General features: G+C 38.8%; 1 long non-coding RNA gene across 1 annotated transcript, besides 1 other annotated feature; it reads left to right on the top strand.

Annotated features, from left to right (window-relative positions):
- Nucleotides 10,097-10,752: an enhancer, noted in NCBI's record as "Tinos enhancer fragment used in the GFP reporter construct". NCBI's record gives its function as "activates a minimal E1b promoter by reporter assays in transgenic zebrafish olfactory sensory neurons" and the evidence as "EXISTENCE:transgenic organism evidence [ECO:0001131][PMID:25417106]".
- Nucleotides 10,277-16,767, top strand: Gm31331. The gene is made up of 3 exons (XR_386562.3): nucleotides 10,277-10,399; nucleotides 13,502-13,630; nucleotides 16,271-16,767. It is a non-coding gene; the product is annotated as a predicted gene, 31331 (long non-coding RNA).
- The last annotated feature ends 3,863 nt before the right edge of the window (nucleotides 16,768-20,630 follow it).

Raw genomic sequence — 20,630 nt, 5'->3', positions numbered from 1 at the left:
AAAGAAGTTGGGTGGGTGGAGAGGTGAGGGAAGATTTGAGAGGAGTTAAGAAAAAGATAGGATCAAAATGTATCACATGAAATTCTCGATGAATAAACCAAAACAATATTTCAAAACATAAGTTTAAATGAAAACCTTTCAGTTGAAATCATAACAATGCTTGTAATATGGAACTTAAAAGCCTATGGCAGGAAGATTATAAATTTTATGCCTGCATGGCTATAGTCAGAACATTTTGTTTCAAAATAAATGAATAAGAAACTGAGGCTTAGACGCATATACAACTGGCCAATCCAAGTCACCAAGAAAGCAGCGATCGAGCTGGGAGTCAATATTAGGATTAAAATTATATCGAACCTTGCTTTCTGTAGGAATGTGCTACAAGGAATTAAAAACTTTAAAATAAAATAACATAGTCAAAAGGACGTAACAAAAGAGAAAGTGTGTGACTGGTGGGAAGTAGAGCTCTGGGGCTCAGAGGTGCTTTGTTTTTCCTGAAGATGCTGAGTTCAGTTGGGCCCTACTGAAGGATTTATGTGGGGGCTTCCTGGACAGTGATCTGCAGCACTGATCAAGTTAACCCCCCAAAGCCTCAGATTACAAGGAGGTTCATGGAGCTTCACAGAAGTGCTGATGTGGCTGATGTTAGCAGCAGCTTCCGAGACAAGCTCAGAAGATCTATTTACATTTTTTTATTACGTATTTTCCTCAATTACATTTCCAATGCTATCCCAAAAGTCCCCCATACCCTCCCCCCCCCACTTCCCTACCCACCCATTCCCATTTTTTTTGGCCCTGGCGTTCCCCTGTACTGGGGCATATAAAGTTTGTGTGTCCAATGGGCCTCTCTTTCCAGTGATGGCCGACTAGGCCATCTTTTGATACATATGCAGCTAGAGTCAAGAACTCCAGGGTACTGGTTAGTTCATATTGTTGTTCCACCTATAGGGTTGCAGATCCCTTTAGCTCCTTGGGTACTTTCTCTAGCTCCTCCATTGGGAGCCCTGTGATCCATCCAATAGCTGACTGTGAGCATCCACTTCTGTGTTTGCTATGCCCCGGCATTTCAAATTTGTTGGTAAGGGAAATATTTTAAAATAAAATCTCCAAAAAAAAAAAAAAAAAGGGAAGAAATTAAGACTGTGGAAGTCTTAACTTTCAATTAACACTATAACAATTTTAAAATTATCTCTAAGGCTATCAATTGTCCCAAATTAAATGATTGTTTTCTGTTTATATAAGAAACATAATTATGGAAGAACATAGAGAAAAGAGGCATAAAGAGCACTGAAGTAATTACATACAACATCTTATTCTGTGTTTCACCTCTCAAGGATCATGTTAATTTCAATTTATGCTATAAATATTTCCAGCTTTGTCTAAATGAATTCAAGTACACTTATGTATTATGTAAATCATTTGTTTTCCATAATTGTTATAATATTTTTATTACTGTGTAGCTGTCTAAACCATGTCATAGAGATTTTTACAGTGTATTATATACATATATACAACAAATATTAATTATTCAGAATATATTTAATAATATTACTATGTGCTCACTTAGCACTCTGATGGCCATGTAGTTGCTTTCTTCAAAATTTGTATTTTAAGTATTTTTACAATGAATACTTCTTGTACGTGCATTTCAGTGCCCTGAAATCACATCAGTATTATAGGATAAATTCATGAAAGTGGAGTTTTTAAGTACACTAGCTATGCACATTATTAAATTTGATGGACATTGGTAAATTTCCCTTCAGAGAAGCTTGGCCAATTCAATAGCATAAGAAATATAGACTACATGTTCCCTAAGCACCTCTCCAAGATCGCCATGACTGTTGTCTCTAGTTTTCCGATTTTAATGTGAAGGATGATATTTTATTATTAAATATCTATTTCCTCAATTGTTACACAGAACACCTCTAAAATCATTTTCCTTTCAGAACTGTTTCTTTATTCCTGTATGGTTTTTGTTACAATTTTATGTAGTCTTCAGTTTCTACTTCATTTTTATTAGCCTGATAGTCTAAAGAATTAATCAAATTTGGTTTATCTAGTTAAGCTGGATTGTTTTCCATGAGTATTCTAAAGAACACCAAAGAAGATTTTGTTTCATTTCAGTGGACTTTAGGCCAGGTGACAGTGGCTGCACTTACTGGTTCAATCCACTGTGCTTTTCTGTGATGGTCACAGTGTAGATAGTAGAACAAGACGTTCAGAAGCAGTGTCCATAGAAATAGAAGGCAATAGTGCATAACTGCTGTTGGCTCTTCTTTTGTAACAGGGGAGGATGGGTGGAGGACAGTAAGCATAAGCATCCTGAAAGTGATTTCTATTCCATGTTGGTTATGATTGCCTTGGTCAACCACAAATGAGGGAGGCAGTGGTGTAAGGAAGACTAACCTAAGATTCAAATCAAAGGAATGCTTTCGAGTGAGTGAAGTTGGGTTTCATAAAAGCTGTTCCACAGGAGAGCAGTTTAGAGATAAGTGCCATGTTGAAGAACAGGGTTCAAGCAGATATCAGGATACTGTTTATTCATAGCATTTGATGCTTGTTGCAACCACCATGGCCAAGCCTGCAATTACTTTTGAGCTGAAGCACCAGAACAAAACATCTGATGACTTGTAAATAATAATTATCATTTTATTTCTTGAACTTTCAGTGTGTTGGCTATATACTATATCCCCTCCAAGTTTTATCAACTTTAAATTATATATTTAATGAAATTTTTATAAGCCCATTTCCAAAGATGTACCTGCAGGCATTGAACAGTTGGGAGGTGATCCATGATCCATTTCGGTCAATTCCATGACGTTTAAGATCATCTCTATGAGTTAACATTGAACTTGAGTATAAAGAGCAGTAGAAGGTTCTAGGTGGAAGAATCAAAAAACCCATTGAGTTAACCATAACAACATTCCTGAAATATTTTAATAACAACAGCCTTGAGATTAAATCATATGTGTAGTAGTGGCTAAGCGTAATGTCATTACAGAATCTCAGAGAGGACATTTTCTGAAATGCAAAGTTTCAGATCTTATCCTGGTTCAGTGGCCATGGGAATTATATTATTAAAATCTCCTAACGTGCAGCACAGATTAGTGGAGCACAATAAGATTTAGACTCTCCCTTGACCCTTCATGGTTCTGTCATTTAGAGAAAATGTACCATGTAGTCATATTTTTTAAACGAAAGATCAACAATTCCCTTTAAAAAGGCTCTTAGATGCTAATTTTGAGTAAATTTAGGCACAAAATTCATTCTAGCATGACATGAAATTATCTCTGTAGCCAAAATAATTCCACAGAATTTTTCTATTTTACTTTACTTTACTTTCTATTTTACTTTCTATTTTACTTTAACAAGTATTGGATACGTTCTCCAGCACTGAAGGAAAGGAAAGAAACAGATAACTACCTTTATAGTTGTCGTTGTAAGAAATTCAGAAGCATATGGTTATTTGAGACAAGGCCCCTCCCTGTCTTAGTTACTTTTAAATCACTGTAGCAACACACCATGATGCAACTTATAACAGAAATAATTTATTTGGTGCTTACAGTTTTAGAAGGTGAGTCCATGAATATCATGGTGGGGAGCATGACAGCAGTCACTGAGAGCTCATATCTAGGGACAACAACCAGGAGGGAGGGAGGGAGGGAGGGAGGGAGGGAAGGAAGGAGAGGGGGGATGGGAATGGGAATGGGGATGGGAATGTCTTGGGCTTCTGAAACATCAAAGGCCACCCAGAGTAATATGCCTCCTACAACAAGGCCATACTTTCTAATCCTACCCAAATGGTTCCACTAACTGGGGACCAAGTAGCCAAATGCATGAATCTTTGTGAGCCACTCTTGTGTAAACCACAATAGTCCCCAAAATAAAAACAAAAACACACCATACATCAAATCTTTGTCTTCAGCATGATAACTGGCAGAGTTCATTGCTGGTCTCCAAGCCCCAATACTCACATAGATATCAGTGTAATTTCTGCTTATTATTGGAGACTCAAAATTTGCCTTCAGTTTTGGTATTTCTTTTTCATTCATTTTTAAATTTTGTAACAAACCTGAAACATCCCTGTGGATAAAAGTATTCATTTAACTGTACTGGGCTTTTCACACAACATTTAGCAAGAATGACCTAAGAAAATAACTTTCCCACTTACCTCTTTTGATAAAAATCATTCAAATGCTTGTCGTTTTCTTTGCATTTCCTGGGAAGAAATGCCAAGTAGAATAAGCTAGATTTTTTTCCCTCTGTCATCTTTTTATTTCCCAGTGTGTCCAAGATGGAGACTTCACTCTTTTCATTGACAAGTGGAAGATACTGAATGAGAACAATCGTAGAACACTGGAAGAGCAGAGAGTGGTTGGAGATAATTCCTTTCTGATGTCTCTGTCTCATTTCTCATCTGTCAGCAGCTGTGGCTGGCCTCTTCTACAGATCTAACAACTACTAGACTCAGTAGATTTCTTCTATCCTAAAACCTCTCTCTCTCTCTCTCTTTCTCTCTCTCTCTCTCTCTCTGTGTGTGTGTGTGTGTGTGTGTGTGTGTGTGTGTGTGTGTGTGTGTGTAACAGTTTCTTACTGAATTCTCTAGGGACCTCAACTCCAACCTGAATACTGCTTACATTTCTGTAAGTATCCCTTTTAAAAAAATATCTATTTATCAAGCTTTGTAAATGGGTTTTGTTACTTCGTGGAAATTTGGTCACTAGGTTGAATTTAGAAGGGTCTCTCTAACCTAATCCTCATGTCTGTTTTCAATGTGTGTGTGTGTGTGTGTGTGTGTGTGTGTGTGTGTGTTGCATCAAGAACAGCTCACCCTTGCTAAACCATTACCACTGACCTCTGCAGTGTAAACTTTCCTCAAATGCATATGCTACCTCCATTACCTGGCCTTTTTTTTCTCCCTCTATTACACGTTTAAGTAGTAGTCTAATGTTTTTGTTTGTTTCCTTATGTTTTAAAATGCTTTGTTAGTAAGAGCCATGGACTTTCTAACAAACATTATATACTTAGTGACTGCTTCGTGGTTGATGATACACAGTGCAAATCACTTTGTCATCAGGTTAATTTAGGAAACAAGCTGTAAATACTACTCAGCTATTAAAAACAATGAATTTATGAAATTCTTGGACAAATGAATGTATCTGGAGGATATCATCCTTAGTGAGGTAACCCAATCACAAAAGAAGACATTAGATATGCACTCACTAATAAGTGGATATTAGCCCAGAAACATAGAACACCCAAGATACAATTTGCAAAACACAAGAAAATCAAGAAGAGGGAAGACCAATGGGTGGATACTTTGTTCCTCCTTAGAATAGGGAACAAAATACCCATGAAAGGAGTTACAGAGACAAAGTTTGGAGCTAAGACGAAAGGATGGACTGTCGCATCCACTCTCGACTAGCAAGAATGACACGACCACCAGTTCTTCTAACAGCAGTTCATTCAGCAAGCTTCAGTCTTCATCTCTCTCACTTCATCTTTTTCTCCCGAACCCCGTGCCTCTCACTCTTATATACTCTCACCCCCATCCACTCACGGCAGTTCACGTCACCTCACCAGGCACACAGATTCAGCCAATCAGGGCATCAGGGGTGCGTCTCCACCAACTATGGACTTGTTTACACTGCCAGCATCATGGTACACCTGTGCAGCTCTGACGATGGTCGTGGCTATTTTCAGGTATATGAGGAAGTCAGGTGCAAGACATAAGAATTAGCTGCAGTCCCGGGGGCCATCTTGGGACTGCTGCCACACCCACTCCTCACAATGGACTATCCAAAGACTACCCCACCCCGGGATCTATCCCATAATCAGCCACCAAACCCAGACACTATAGCATATGACAGCAAGATTTTGATGGAGGGACCCTGGTATAGCTGTCTCGTTTGAGGCTATGCCAGTGCCTGGCAAAACCAGAAGTGGATGCTCACAGTCATCTATAAGATGGAACACAGAGCCCCCAATTGAGAAGCTAGAGAAAGCACCCAAGGAGCTGAAGGGGTCTACAACCCTATAGGTGGAACTACAATACGAACTAACCAGTACCCCAGAGCTCATGTCTCTAGATGCATATGTAGCAGTAGATGGCCTAGTTGGCCATCACTGGGAAGAGAGGCCCCTTGGTCTTGCAAAGTTTATATGCCCCAGTACAGGGGAATGCCAGGGCCAAGAAGTGGGAGTGGGTGGGTAGGGGAGGAGGGCAGGGGGAGGGTATAGGGAACTTTCGGGAAAGCATTTGAAATTTGAAATGTATATAAAGACAATATCTAATAAAAAATTAAAAAAAAATTGCCCAGCATGGTGGCGCACGCCTTTAATCCCAGCACTTGGGAGGCAGAGGCAGGCGGATTTCTGAGTTCGAGGCCAGTCTGGTCTACAAAGTGAGTTCTAGGACAGCCAGGGTTATACAGAGAAACCCTGTCTCAAAAAACCAAAATAATAATAATAATTAATAATAATAATAATAATAATAATAATAAATAAAAAGAAAAAATAAAGGTAATTTTGCTTCCATGTACATTAGTTTCATTATTTCACTCCATAAGTATTTGAAACACAAAACTATTTAAATTTATTTTGTATTAGGTATGCAGAATATCAGGTCAGCTTCACTATAAGCATCTGTCTTAGTCAGGGTTTCTATTCCTGCACAAACATCATGACCAAGAAGCAAGTTGGGGAGGAAAGGGTTTATTCGGTTTACACTTCCATACTGCTGTTCATCACCAAAGGAAGTCAGGACTGGAACTCAAGCAGGTCAGGAAGCAGGAGCTGATGCAGAGGCCATGGAGGGATGTTCTTTACTGGCTTGCTTCCTCTGGCTTGCTCAGCCTGCTCTCTTATAGAATCCAAGACTACCAGCCCAGAGATGGTCCCACCCACAAGGGGCCTTTCCCCCTTGATCACTAATTGAGAAAATGCCTTACAGTTGGATCTCATGGAGGCATTTCCTCAACTGAAGGTCCTTTCTCTGTGATAACTCCAGCTGTGTCAACCTGACACAAAACTAACCAGTACAGTGTCTTTAAAAGAATTTATTAGAGATATTAGAATTAGTACAAAAATATACTGGGAACTTACAAGAATGAGAATGTGGTTTTATTGCTATATACTATTATATAAACTATGTAGTATGAAGTGGTAAATCAGTAGTGAAGGGAACAAAATATAAGGGTTGAAAATATTAATATTATGGATGGGAAACAAAGCAGTATTAAACGATGGCAACTGTCCTTTACTATGGAGCTTGATGACCAACCCTCTGTGGTAGTTTGAATAAGAATAGTTCCCAAAGCCTTATATATTTGAATGCTTGGTCCCCAGCTGATGGAACTGTTTGGGAAGATTGGATTATATGGCCTTGATGGATGGAGGAGGTATGTCATTCAGGGTGGGCTTTGAAGTTCAAAAGTCCACACTATTACCTGTTAGCTCTTTCTCTCTCTTTCTCTCCCTCTCTCTCTCTTTCTCTCCCTCTCTCTTTCTCTCCCTCTCTCTCTTTCTCTCCCTCTCTCTTTCTCTCCCTCTCTCTTTCTCTCCCTCTCTCTCCCTCTCTCTTTCTCTCCCTCTCTCTCCCTCTCTCTCCCTCTTCCTCTCCCTCTCTCTCCCTCTTCCTCTCCCTCTCTCTCCCCTCTCTTCTCTTCTTTTTTTTTTTTGGTTTTTTTTTGAGACAGGGTTTCTCTGTATAGCCCTGGCTGTCCTGGAGCTCACTTTGTAGACCAGGCTGGCCTCGAACTCAGAAATCCACCTGCCTCTGCCTCCCGAGTGCTGGGATTAAAGGTGTGCGCCACCACGCCCGGCTTCTCTTCTTCCTCTTTCTCTTTCTCTTCCTCTTCCTCTTCCTCTTCCTCTTCCTCTTCCTCTTCCTCTTCCTCTTCTTCTTCTTCTTCTTCTTCTTCTTCTTCCCCCCCTCTCTCTCTTCTTCACAGTTGTTGTCTCAAGATGTAAGCTCTCAACTCTTGTTCCAGCCCCATACTTGTCTGATCACTGCTATGTTCTTTTTCATGATGGTCATGGATTCTAACCCTCTTGTACTATAACTTTCAGATTACGCGTTGTCTTGGTCATTGTGCCACTTCATGGCACTGAAAAAATAACTTAAGACAGAAGTTAGTACCTAGGAATGGGCTGTTGCTAGGAATGGGCTTTTGTGATGGACCTGACCATAATGTTTTCTTGAAGAATATGGAATACTTTCATACTTTGGGGAACTTGCAAGTCAGTAAGGCTGCGAGCAATGTGCAGTATGGAGGACAAGCTTAAGAGGTTTCAGAGGGGAACCATATTAGCGACTGGGACAGATAGTTTGGCAAAGGGTTGCTTTTGCCGCTGTCTTAAGAAAATACCTGATGCAGGCCAGGTGGTGGTGGTGCATGCCTTTAATCCCAGCACTCGGGAGAGGCAGGTGGATTTCTGAGTTCGAGGCCAGCCTGGTCTACAAAGTGAGTTCCAGGACAGCCAGGGCTACACAGAGAAACCCTGTCTCAACACCCTCCCCCCCCAAAAAAAAAAACAAAACAACAACAACAAACAACAACAAAAGAATATACCTAAGGCTAAATTGAAGAGTTTTAGGACTAATGTTTTTTGTTGTTGTTGTTTTTGCAGAAGGGATTTTTAAAGACAATTTAATATTGATTCTGTCATGTTGTTATTAGCAATCACTCTTATGTAGGTCCTCAATGACAAAGAGCAAACAGAACAAATAAAAACCACTAGTTTGAGGGAGAAAAGAGCATCAGAAAATTAAATTTAATATTGGAGCCAAGATTTGCGTTGAAAGAGATAAGGAGAGATGGAATAAATGGAGTGATACCCTGAGGGCAAGATCCCACTCAGCTCAGTCAGCTTCCAACTTGTGCAAAGGAAATTTATGGTACAAAGGAAAGTTCAGAAAGTTAAAGCCCACATAAATGTAATTCAAGGAAGAGCCCAGGTTCCATACTGAGCAGACATCACAACTTGACAGTATAGGGCTTGTAGTTCTGGCTTTGGAATTTTGAAGTATATAAGAATAACTAGGTTATAGATTATTGCTGCACAGTTAAGGAGAACCACTGACCCAGACATGTAAGAGGCCATTTTGTGAATCTGTGAAATGAAAGTGTGCATTGTGTTGCAGACCAACAAGATTCCAGAGATAAGAGATACCTGCCAGGAATAGCTGCACACAGGGGGTAGAACCATCCCAGGAAAAAGAATTGTGTTGTAGTCAGCTTAGTTAGATAGAAGGGCAGAGCCATTTAAACTGTTTGGCATTGGACATAGAACTACAGGATTTGGAGTTTGTTCTGGTAGGTTTGGTCTTTCTTCGGTCCAGTATTTCCTCACTAAGCCCTATTTCATCCCTTTTATAATAGTAATGTATGTTCTCTCTTATTTTATGATAGACATATGCAATTCTTATTATTTTACAGGGAATTGCAATTTATTGAGTCTCAGAAAAAAAAAAACTGTTGGTTTTGAAACAGTCTTAAGACTGTGAAAGACTGTGAAGACTTTAGGAGTTGGACTGAATATAGTTTTCATTATGATATGGCTAGGTGGTAAACAGGATATAGAGAAAAGTTCTAATATCCAGGGAAACAAAAATTTGGAGAAAGTGTGAGTACCCTTACCAATGGTAAGGAAAAATAGAGGGGAAAATAAACAATTGCTGGAAATGAAGACTGACCAACCAAAAAGATATTCAGAATGTGGAGCAGCCAGGGAACTGCTTAGGGAGGGACATGGTGGCTGGTTTGGGAGTCATTACCCATGCTAGTGTGGGCTTTATGATGATATAGCTGCTTTTGGGTTATACCTGCTAACCCTCTTCCCATAATTCTGTTAGTAACCCCAATAAGAAACCCATTGGTTCACCAAATTAGACATTGATGCACTCAGTGGGCTTTCTTTCTGGGGTGAGGTATGTCCTCATATGCAGTCAGTCATATAACAAGAGGTCAGAGTTAAGGCATGAAATTATTGGGTCTTTCACCTATGGATGATTTGGAGCCAGTTCCATAAACTGAATGGATCTCCTTTGCATGACACCCTTTGCCTCAAGAGTAATCATTTGCAATAATGTTATTGACAGGTCATGGCAGACCCCTTTTTACCTATGTCAGTTGATGAACTCACTGAAATAAACAGAACAAAAAGTGCCCTTTTAATGCATATATGGCTCAGAGATAAGCCTCTAACTTACTCACTTAAAATAGCCAAATCAAATGTCTGTATTTTTTTTTTAAATCCAGATTCCTCACTGAACATGGATGGCGATTTTTCTTTTGCTCTAATCAATTGAGACATTAATTCACTCAATTTCCTGACGAGAAAGAATCCAGGGAGGGGCCAAAGGGAGAATCCTCTGGATAATGCAGCTTATCATCAGGTGACATCTTCAGCACTAACGTTTAGTAACTGATAATTGCTGTAACTAGGGCCATTGAGCTTTGCAAATATTATCCAGTAAATTTTAATTAGCACACAGGGGATTGAAGAGCTGTGGGAAAAGCTCTTGGGAGAAGCTTCCCTGGTCAGTGGCGATGTATGCTGAGTAATTTTAGATCAGCTGGCCTGTCAGAGCAGATCAGTGTCATCGCACTACTTATGAGCAGGAAAATGCACCTGCTTCGACATGGAAATGAGGTGCATTATCTGCCAATTTGTGCTGCTTATTTCCACCGCTCCCTGAGGTTTGATGAGTGGAGGTGCAAGGGCTAAAGCACAGGACCGTGGAGGAGAAAAGGAGACCTTTGTTGCTTCTCTTCAAGGGCACACACCATTACAGTCTCTGAATGGCTTCCTTTCCTGTTTTTGGCTGAGTTGGGATCTTTCTTGATGATGTATCTAAATGAGATATTTAAAACTAGGCTATGGGAAGTGATGATGCTATTTTACAATAAGTGCGTATGCATTTTCATTTTCCTTTTGTATGGAGAATTTTCAATCTATGGAGGGATAGGCTGAGAAATTAGATATGGAGAGACAGGATCCTTTACAAGGACTAACTAAACTGATGCTAAGTAAGATACTGGCTGAGAGAAACAAAAGTGAAAACATAGAATTTAAAAATCACTGATGTAATTTTTTTCCAGCACATGAAATACCTCCTAATAATAACATGTTCAATAAACACACAAATAATTAAGGTAATATAACTTTTGAGATGAGATGTCACTATGTAGTTGAGGCTGACCTTGAATTCTTAGATATCCACCTGTCTCTACTGCCAAGGGATTAAAGACAGTGTATACTACCATGCCCAGCTTGAGGTATCACTTTAAAAATAAATATTTGCCCAATGTCAAGTTATGTACATGCTGTTTATTGTCCTTACTTGTGAGTAGGAAAATGAGCATAGAGCAATAAAACTACAAGCCTCAGGTAAAGAAGGAATTAGGTCATGTTATCTGGATTTGACCTGAAAGCATTTAGCATAAAACCCCAAACTTTTAATAATTCAAAGACAAACATGCACATGAATACATTGTGACGAATGGAGGAAGTAGTGTGTGTGGGAAGGCCTGAGTGATGTGTGTTGTTGACATGAGCTACCCACACCAATGGCCAAAGCCTTCCTCCTGGGTAAGGCTAAGGGAGAAATGGCAAAGCCTTCCTCTGGTTCATATGTAGATGTTGATAATGTGTGCAGAAAATGTCCACAATAACTTTCTTGCCCGGATATTTACCTCCTGAAAACTGCTATCCTATAGACCCTGATCTTAGCAAGATTAGCTAAACCTGCCTTGTTGATTCAGCTATATAGTATAAAACCTGCCATCTCTATCAGCTGTATGCAATAATACTGCCTCTCAGTTCAGGTATTTATAATAAACCTGATGATATTCCAGGGCGCTGTGACTTTTACATCACAAAGCCCTGTTCAATTAATCCCAACTTTTCTGTTTGTCTTTTCTTCATTTCCACACTGTCTCAGTTAGGTCAATCCCCAGGATCATGTACAAATGTGACACAGATATAGAAACGTGTACACACATACTCCCACACACATTTATTGTTAACATAAATGCATACATGGACATTTCCCTTTATCTCTTTCTCACTGAAAACCATTATAAAAGCAAAGCGTTTGAATGGAGTAACTTTACCAAATATATAGATGCATTCCAGGAAAAACCTAGGATTAGTCACGATGAAAAATGCAAATAGAAATCAAAATCAGATGCCATTTAACCTGCCACAATGATGCATCTATCAAGGCTCTGTATCATATAGAAAGAGTGGTATTAATTGTTGGAGAAGAAGCACAGTGATCAGAACATTTATGCACCGCTGGAAGAAACAGAAAACAGTGGAACCTCTTGGAGAAATCGTCTGGAAGCCTTTTAATGCTTAAGCATGGATTTGCCATAGGAAGCCAGCAACTCCATCCCTACATGTATATCCAAAAGAAATAGAAAACATTATCTAGACTCAAATTTGTTAACTACAGTTAATGAAGCATTATTTATCTTGACCTCCAAATAGAGACAACCTAGATTTTCATCCATTAGGAACCAGATGAACAAAATGAGTTCAACAGGATGTGCTCCCATAAAAGGAAGCTGCATAGTAATGTGTGCAGCAGCTTGGATGTACCGTGAAGGCTCATTAAGTGGAAACAGACATAAAGACCACATGTGGCAAGACTATATGATATTTCCAGAACAGGCAAATCTATGTATTGAAAGGGACGATTAGTGATTTCCCAGCATGAAGAATAAGGGAAAAATTACAAGAAGACTAAACTATGCTAAGCCTCTTTTGGGAAGATGAAATTTTTGTAAAATTAATTGTGATGATTGCATAACTATTCAAATATATTAAAACCCAATGTTTGTATGCCCGGTTGGTAATGTGTTTGATACTTGAATTGAATGACACAAAAGCCATTTATAAATTCTGTATAGAAACCCAAGCATATCACTCAATTCTGAACATCTAGCAGGATGGCCTCAGGAGGATAGACTACTTTTTAACATCTGTTTTCCCCATTTGAGATATATGAATTCTAATCTTCTGTTTTCAGCTGTTAGAAATAAAAATAGTGCTTATAACAAGAGTATAATAAATTCATAACATGTCTTGGTGGTCAGAGAAGTAGTCACTATAAAGGTAACTTAGATTCTGTGTCTAGCGAAAGAAGAGCATATTTGAGAATATAGAAACTGAGAAAAGGGGAGGGGAGGACTGAGAAGGGACAGACAGTGAGACATAGCATACCCACATGTGGTGAGTGCAGGAAGAGACCGCCCCTGGGTGTTTGGAGATGTCAGAGATGAGGGAGGTGGGATGACGGGGAAACAGTGGTCCAGAGAACATCTTTTTGAGGTGAACTGTGGAAAGTTCACTGCCCCATGCTACTGGACACCTCAGAGGCATGCAAGTGTTAATATTAAGTAACATAACAATTAGATGATCTGGCACTTTTTAATTTCAGGAAACTTCAGAATTGCAATTTTCATTTTTTCTTCCTCTGCCCCATTTCCAGAATGCCTGGTGTTCTCCACAATCTGGCCTTGATTACAGAATTCTCTTCCTGTGACTAGGTGAAGATTTTTGGAATCTGTGGATGAAATCGCACAGTCAATGCAAAGTGAATCAGTGGTCTGAACAGCAGGTATGAAGGCAGATGGCATCAAGACCAGCCTGGGAAAGGCCCATTTTTCAGCCTTCTCCACTTTCTCACAGACACAGAATACAAATTGCCTGGTTAACTTGGTTTGGGGAATAGTGATCAGAAAACAGACTAAGCATCTTGCAGCTTTTCATCTTCAGGGAAACAAGCATTCTGGTGGCGAAGGGAGTTGGGTTTCCACAGAAGGAAGGGTCTAATGCCTTCTTCATTTTCAAAAGCAGGAAGAGGTGGAACAGGCCTGGTGAGCCCTCTTTCAAAATAACTGACTTTTTCTCATTCAAATTTGTCAAGGCTGCCCTGGTTACTTGGAACGCTTGTAAGTTTAGAAGGTAAATGTCCTAAACTGACAGCTGACCTCTGATCACAGCAATTTCTTCAATATGACTTTTCGTTTAACATCTTCCTGGCTTAGCTGTCACTCTACACATTCTGGAATTTACATTTAGCCAAACAGACATAGTATAATTTGTGTTTCAGAGGAGGCAAGAATGAAGTGATTACTATAAATCAATACTTAACTCTGAAAGAAAAGTAAGTTTTTCTAATTTAGAGGTAGGATTCACTATGGTGACTCGGCTGTGTGCACTTGACAGATATTTGAGTGTGCATGGAAATAATATATCTTATTTCAACTTAACCACACACAAAAAAGCAAAGATAGCACATGGTATTTTCATTTTGGATTGAGTCTTATAGACTCCTTTGTCTACATAGTTAGTGGTATCTCCTTTATAGAAGTTTTTTTTTTTAATGGATTCTCTATATTTAGTCATCTTCATACCACACAGCGAACTCATCACTTCTCTTACAGACATTTAAGTTTCTCAGCCTAGATTTGTGCCATACTTTGATTTGAATAAAGCTAGATAATTATTTATCTTCTAACACTAATGAACATAGTGTTATAAAATGCCTTGCAAACACCAAAGGACAAACACAGAAAGACTTTCTAGCATCTCCATTTTAATTGGAGAGACAGAAATAAAATGTATGACACATCTGAAATACTGTAAGTAAGATATGTGGAAGTCCTTGCCTTTTTTGAAAGAAGAATTTTATGAATGTTAGAGCAAGAAGAAATCTGGATGGCAAGATTTGAGTAGATAGATGCTAAATGAAGATTAGTATCTATTACACATGTGAAGGAGGTGTGGTTTGTGTATTCTTAATGGGAATTTATGATTTTTAATTTTCATTAATCTTTAAAAGTTGTGTTAGTATATATTCATTGTGTAAAGAAATGGGTTCATAATGGCATTTTGCTAAAGTACATCATATACTTTGTCCATGTTCAGTCAATCTCCATGATTCTTTCATCTGCCTGAAAGTCTCCCCTCTTCTATTTTCATGACCACACTGCTGTGTGTGTGTGTGTGTGTGTGTGTGTGTGTTTCCTGTAGCTTCTATGTCCCATATATGACAGAAAATGCAATATTTGTCTTTCTGGGTTGCTCCTATTTTGTTTAATATGGGCATCTCCAATTTTACCCATTTCTTGTAAATAATTGTATTTTTCATGTTTGGATAAAACCACTTAGTGTATGTATACCACATTTAAAAATATCCATTTATCTGTTAATGAAAGTTAAAGTTTCCTCCACATGATTTCATAACTTGGCTTTTGTGAATAGTGCTCCAGTCTTTACTTACATGGAGTTTTTGGTATATTTCTATTGCCTACGCCCTGGACTATGCTGTGAGAAGGTGAGAAATGCTGAAGCAAGCTCAGCTGAACACTGCTGCAAGCTCCTTTAATATCCTACACCCACTCCCCATTGGTCACAAGAAAGCATCTCTTCTAAACATCAGTCCTTGGTTGGCTGACATTCTCTGCAACAACAATTCTTGGTTTCCCAGGCTGTCCTCAGTTAGGTCCTCTTGGAGGAGATGCTTTTGTGGCTGCTTGGCCCCTGGCTTTAACTTAAGGCGGCCCCACTGTTCCTGCTACTTATTCCCAGGAGTGTTGTAGCTGGGTTGAATGGAAGTTATCTTTTCAATTTTATGAGGAAACATGATACTTCTTTCCACTGTGACTGCACTATAGTGCTTTCCTGCCAGCAATCTACAAAGGTTCCTTTATTCTTACATCATTTGTATTTTAAAAAAACTATTTACAATTATTATGTGCATATATATGCAAATGTGGGTAGGTATCCATGAGTGCAAGTGCTCACAGAGGTTAAAAGAGTCAGATATCCTAGGGCTACAGTTACAGGCTGTTGTGAACCTGTGAGTGCTGGGAACTGACCTCAGATAGTACATGCTCTTTGCTTAGCCATCTCTCCAGCCCTGGGTTTCTGTTTGTATATGACAGCTGCTCTGACTAGTGAGATGCTGTCTCAGTGAAGTAATTTACATTTCCCCAATTGTTAAGAGTATTGAACATTTTTCATGTATCCATGACATCTGTATTTTGTCTTTTGAGAAGTATCTATTAATTTCATCTGTCCAGTTAGCCTAAGAATTATTTTGGGTGTTTACTTTTTTGACCTCTTTATGAACGCTAGACACCTTTCCTGTGCCTGAAGTCTAGCATTTTTATGCTCCTGGAAACTTTAGTATTTCTTTGTCTCCACTTTCCTTGTTTTTTTCATTATATCTTCCTGCTTTCCTTTCTTCCAGAATTTAGGTTGATAATATGTGGTGGATGTAACTTGGTAAGTAGCAGTTTTCCGTCCATTGAAACAGCTCAAGTCCCAGGGGAGCTCATTAAGATAGAAGACAAGCAACTCAAAATATCTTCAGGAAGTACCTGAAACTAACAAGATTCACTAGGCCCCTTCCCTCTCAGAGTAAGCAGGAAAGACTGCTGAGAAAGATTGTCAGACAAGACAAGTGCAAAGAAAACTCTTAAGAACAGAGCAGCAGCCTGGAAGAAGCTTAAATGAGCCAAACAACCTGAGAGAAGCAGACACCAACAAAGCTGCCTGGAATAGGGATGGATCAACTGAGCCACCTGGAAAGGCTACTCTCCATCTCTTGAGCTGCCTGTAGGCAGAGTGCTTCATGTTTCTTGCTTTTATGAACTATCGCACGTGCTGGGTTAAAACTCTGGCGATGTAGCTGTCTTTGAGTAACTTCTGCTCTTGTAAGCAACCACAGTAAAATTCATGGTTCATTAATTTGGACTTTGGTTGTATTCATCATTTTGTCTGTCATGGGTTCCTTATTTGGAGTGAGTAGACATGATTGTTTTGTCTCCTTAGGAAAAATCTTGTTATTCCATAATAATGCATACTGTATTTAGGTATGCCTTCATCTATAACACCCACTGGCGACCATTTAAAAGCCAGAATTACTATCATAACTGCTTTAAATTTCCATGTCACTTGTGATATTAAACACACTAATTAATATAACAGCACTAAAATGTTTGCCTAGATTTCCCATGGATTATCTCCTTCGATCTCATAATTATATCAGGTAATTTATTATTAGCTCATTTTACATGTAATATGCTAAGATTTTGTGAGAATGTGCATTTTTCTGACATTGGTGAATGTCAGAACAAACAATTTAAAAGCTCTAAGTTTCCCTAAACATTGAAAAATGTACAAGAGAAAGTATTGCCAGGTGTTGTAGTATGGGAATAACATTTCTGAAATTCCTAAAGTTTTAAAGGATATGCAGTAAAAAAATGTTTCTCTGTATTAAAGGTAAATATTAACTCTTAATATGAAAACTTTGCTAGAAGGAGAAACACAGTTTAGTTACTAGTCTACTAGAATAGGTAAGAGGTCACATATTCAAAAGTAGACAGTAAAAGAAATCTCCTTTGAAATTAACTGACAGTTCTTTCCCTTTTTTTCCTTCCCTTTTCTATTGGCAGGGTAGACTGTTTACTGATCTGTCATCACTCAATATCACGTTGTCTCTGTGGGGCTCTGGAGTCTTAGTGTGGACTGAAGAGTACTAAAACCTCCCACACTTCCACAGTTGCCTAGTGGAGATGATAATTTTCAGTAGAGTTTGAACTGTTTCTTATTACAGTGGGACAAAGGTCTGTCTGCCTTTTATTGGGGGAAGTTTGAAACACCTAGATTGCAAGACTTGCAGTGGATCGGGTGTGAGGCAAATAAAGACAGGTTAGAAAGTGAGAAATAGGTCCAGAGTTCTATTTCTCCAGTTTTCAATATCCAGTGTTCATGTTTTGCCATAAGGTACTGTGGAGGTGGGTGATCTTGGGTCATCCTGAAAGGTTCTCAGTTATAAAGAATATTTATTATTCCAAACACTTAGACTTTACAACTGTACCATCATTTTGGCATTTACTATGACAGACAGAAGACATTTATGATTAAAAATATAAATAACTCTAAAACAGCTATGGTCATAAGCCATGCAGGAGGTAGGAGAAGAGGAGACAGAAAGCCAATTATGATATTGAACATAATTTGTTCTGGTGGAGCATGCTGCCTTACTTTGAAGAATCCCTTTCCTTTACCAAATCTCGGCATGCAAGGAGTGGGTTTCTTTTCCACCTCTGTATTAATGCTCACAAAGCTCAGATTTGCCTTGAACACAGGGCCCAGAGAAGCTGTGATGTGAAAGTTTGAGCTGAGAGTAGATGTTTTAATGCAAAATCAAAGAAAGGCCCAAGTGTTTCCGAATCTGTTGAACTATCTGGAGATGTAATATGGAATGGAATCACCTTGAGGAAACTGCTACAAATCACTCAAAGGAGAGAGCGCTCACGCTATATCAGGCAGACTAACTGCTTGACATCTTGCAGATATTTAAAAACATTCATAGTGGAGAGGAAAAGGCTGTCATGGACTTGGATAACATGTTGTGTAAGGTTCACATCGGTGAAATTGGGTGGCTGAAGCTGGACACATACTGTAATGGGAGAACTTGGAATCGTGTTCCGAGTGTCTATAGTTAGGTCAAATGGACCTTTTACTAGAGAAATGACATGTTGAACTGCTTACAGTTACACAGTGCACACATGCGGTTTCTCCTACAAACAGCAGAAAAGGATAATTTCTTGTAGCCCCTAGGAGTAAACAAGATTTTTTTGGCCAGAGTAAAGGAAGTAAAGATAAAAAGAGGAGAAGCTTTATCTCATATTGTTACAAGTTCACTTAGTTTCAGAGAAAATGCTGCAGGCTAGAAAACAGCCTGCAGAACACAATTATTAAAGAAGGGCATCAGAGCCATACAGAGAATTAGATACCAGTGTGAAGAATGGGGATCTCCAAGGAATGGTCAGAGCAGAGATTTTGAAGGAGCCAGCTGTACTGGAAGAAAAACTCTTTTTAATTAAAGTGGGCCAACATATGGGAAATAATACCTCATGTGTAGAAAGTTCTATTATTGAGAAGAGCACTTTTTCTTCTTTTTAAAATAATTGGTTCAAAATATTTCACTCTTCCTCCAGCTCATTTTCTCCTTACTGTGTATTCTGTTGGTTCATGGCATAACAGCTATTTCTCTTCAAGACCCTGCCGTAGGGTGTGTGTCTTGTTTTGGAAGGTTAAGAAAATTCAATGGTATAAGATGTCAGTGCTATTTTCATGCAAATATATAGTCAACATGTAATAGAAATATATGTAGTATATGTCTCAATCTCTATATTATTCATTTATATACTATTATTTATGTATCATCTATCTATTTATATCTATCTATCTATCATCTATCTATCTTTCTATCTTTCTATCTATCTATCTATCTATCTATCTATCTATCTATCTATCTATCATCAGTCTATCTCTATCATCTATCATCTATCTAACCATTGTGGAATATAGTAAGTAAAGGGAAGTTGGGATTTCCAAGTAAGTCAGAAGTAAGTGCACAACTAAAATATGGGTATCTTGTTCATGGAATTAGAATTTGATTTTGATTTGCCATCATACACATGAGGAATGTCCATTTATTTTACATTTTACCTGCTACTTCAAAATACTACCATATTTTCCACACTGAATATATAAATTCCTTTCCTCCCACTCCTATTCCCATTCTCTTCAAATGTCACTCCCAGCTGCTACCAGAGCTGGAGGCTGGTAAGGTGGCCTTTGAGCAGCTTAGCACGTGCAGATCTTGTTCCCTGGGTCACACATGTACAGGGTGCATGTGTGTCACTCTCAGCAGATTACTCCTCCACTTGTTTACTTGCTCCGTAGTGGTTTATCAATAAAAGTGTCAGTGCTGCCAAGCTGGAGGATGTGATGGGTACTGGTACAGAGCTTCTCTGCTGACATGAATCCTCAGGGAGCTTTGAAAAGTGCCTTGGTCAAGGTGTTGATCTAATTGATTTCTGTAGGTCCTGCGCATTGGTGTTTTTGACACTTCTCAGTGATGTTGGGATGTAGGTGGGCTGGGAGGGGCTAGGTGTGCCAGTCACCTATGGACTCTTTCAGAGGAAGGTACTGTGACTTAATCCAGGCAGTACTGAAGCAGAGGCACTGGAGTCTTCATTTTGCAGTGGGGACTGTAATTCTGAGTGATGGCATGATTCCCGCAGCACCTCATCACTAAGATATAGAAGGGTGTATTTCATTTCTGACATTGTGTTTGGAAATTGTGGGTTGGAAAAGCTAATTCAGTTCCACTCAAATAAAATGGTTTACCTGTGAAACGATTTCTACCATCTGTGCCTCTGAAAATAGAGTGGCAAGTTCCATTATGGAACTGTGGGAAGTTTGACCCCAAATGAACAACTGATAAAAAGTGAAATTAAATAACATACGCAATTTTAGAGAGGAGATCCCAAAATAGGTTTCTTGAATTATTTCTATTATTTGCTTTTTATATTTATATGTTTCAAAGGATAGATTCAACCAATCTTTATTTTTCAATGTTTGACACAGTATTTCTTTTCTCTATTATTTCTGAGCAAGATAAACTCAGGAAGCACTAGAAATGTCATGCAGTAGGTTTTTCTTCCTGATAACAAACGAGGTGAGTGAAATATTGATAAAACAAAAAATATACTTTTGTTAAGAGGTTTTGAATTATTGCTTTAGTTATAAAC

The sequence above is a fragment of the Mus musculus genome, chromosome 19 (genome assembly GCF_000001635.26).
Source record: "Mus musculus strain C57BL/6J chromosome 19, GRCm38.p6 C57BL/6J".
Taxonomy (NCBI): Eukaryota; Metazoa; Chordata; class Mammalia; order Rodentia; family Muridae; genus Mus; species Mus musculus.
This window is presented reverse-complemented; position numbering and strand designations above follow the sequence as displayed.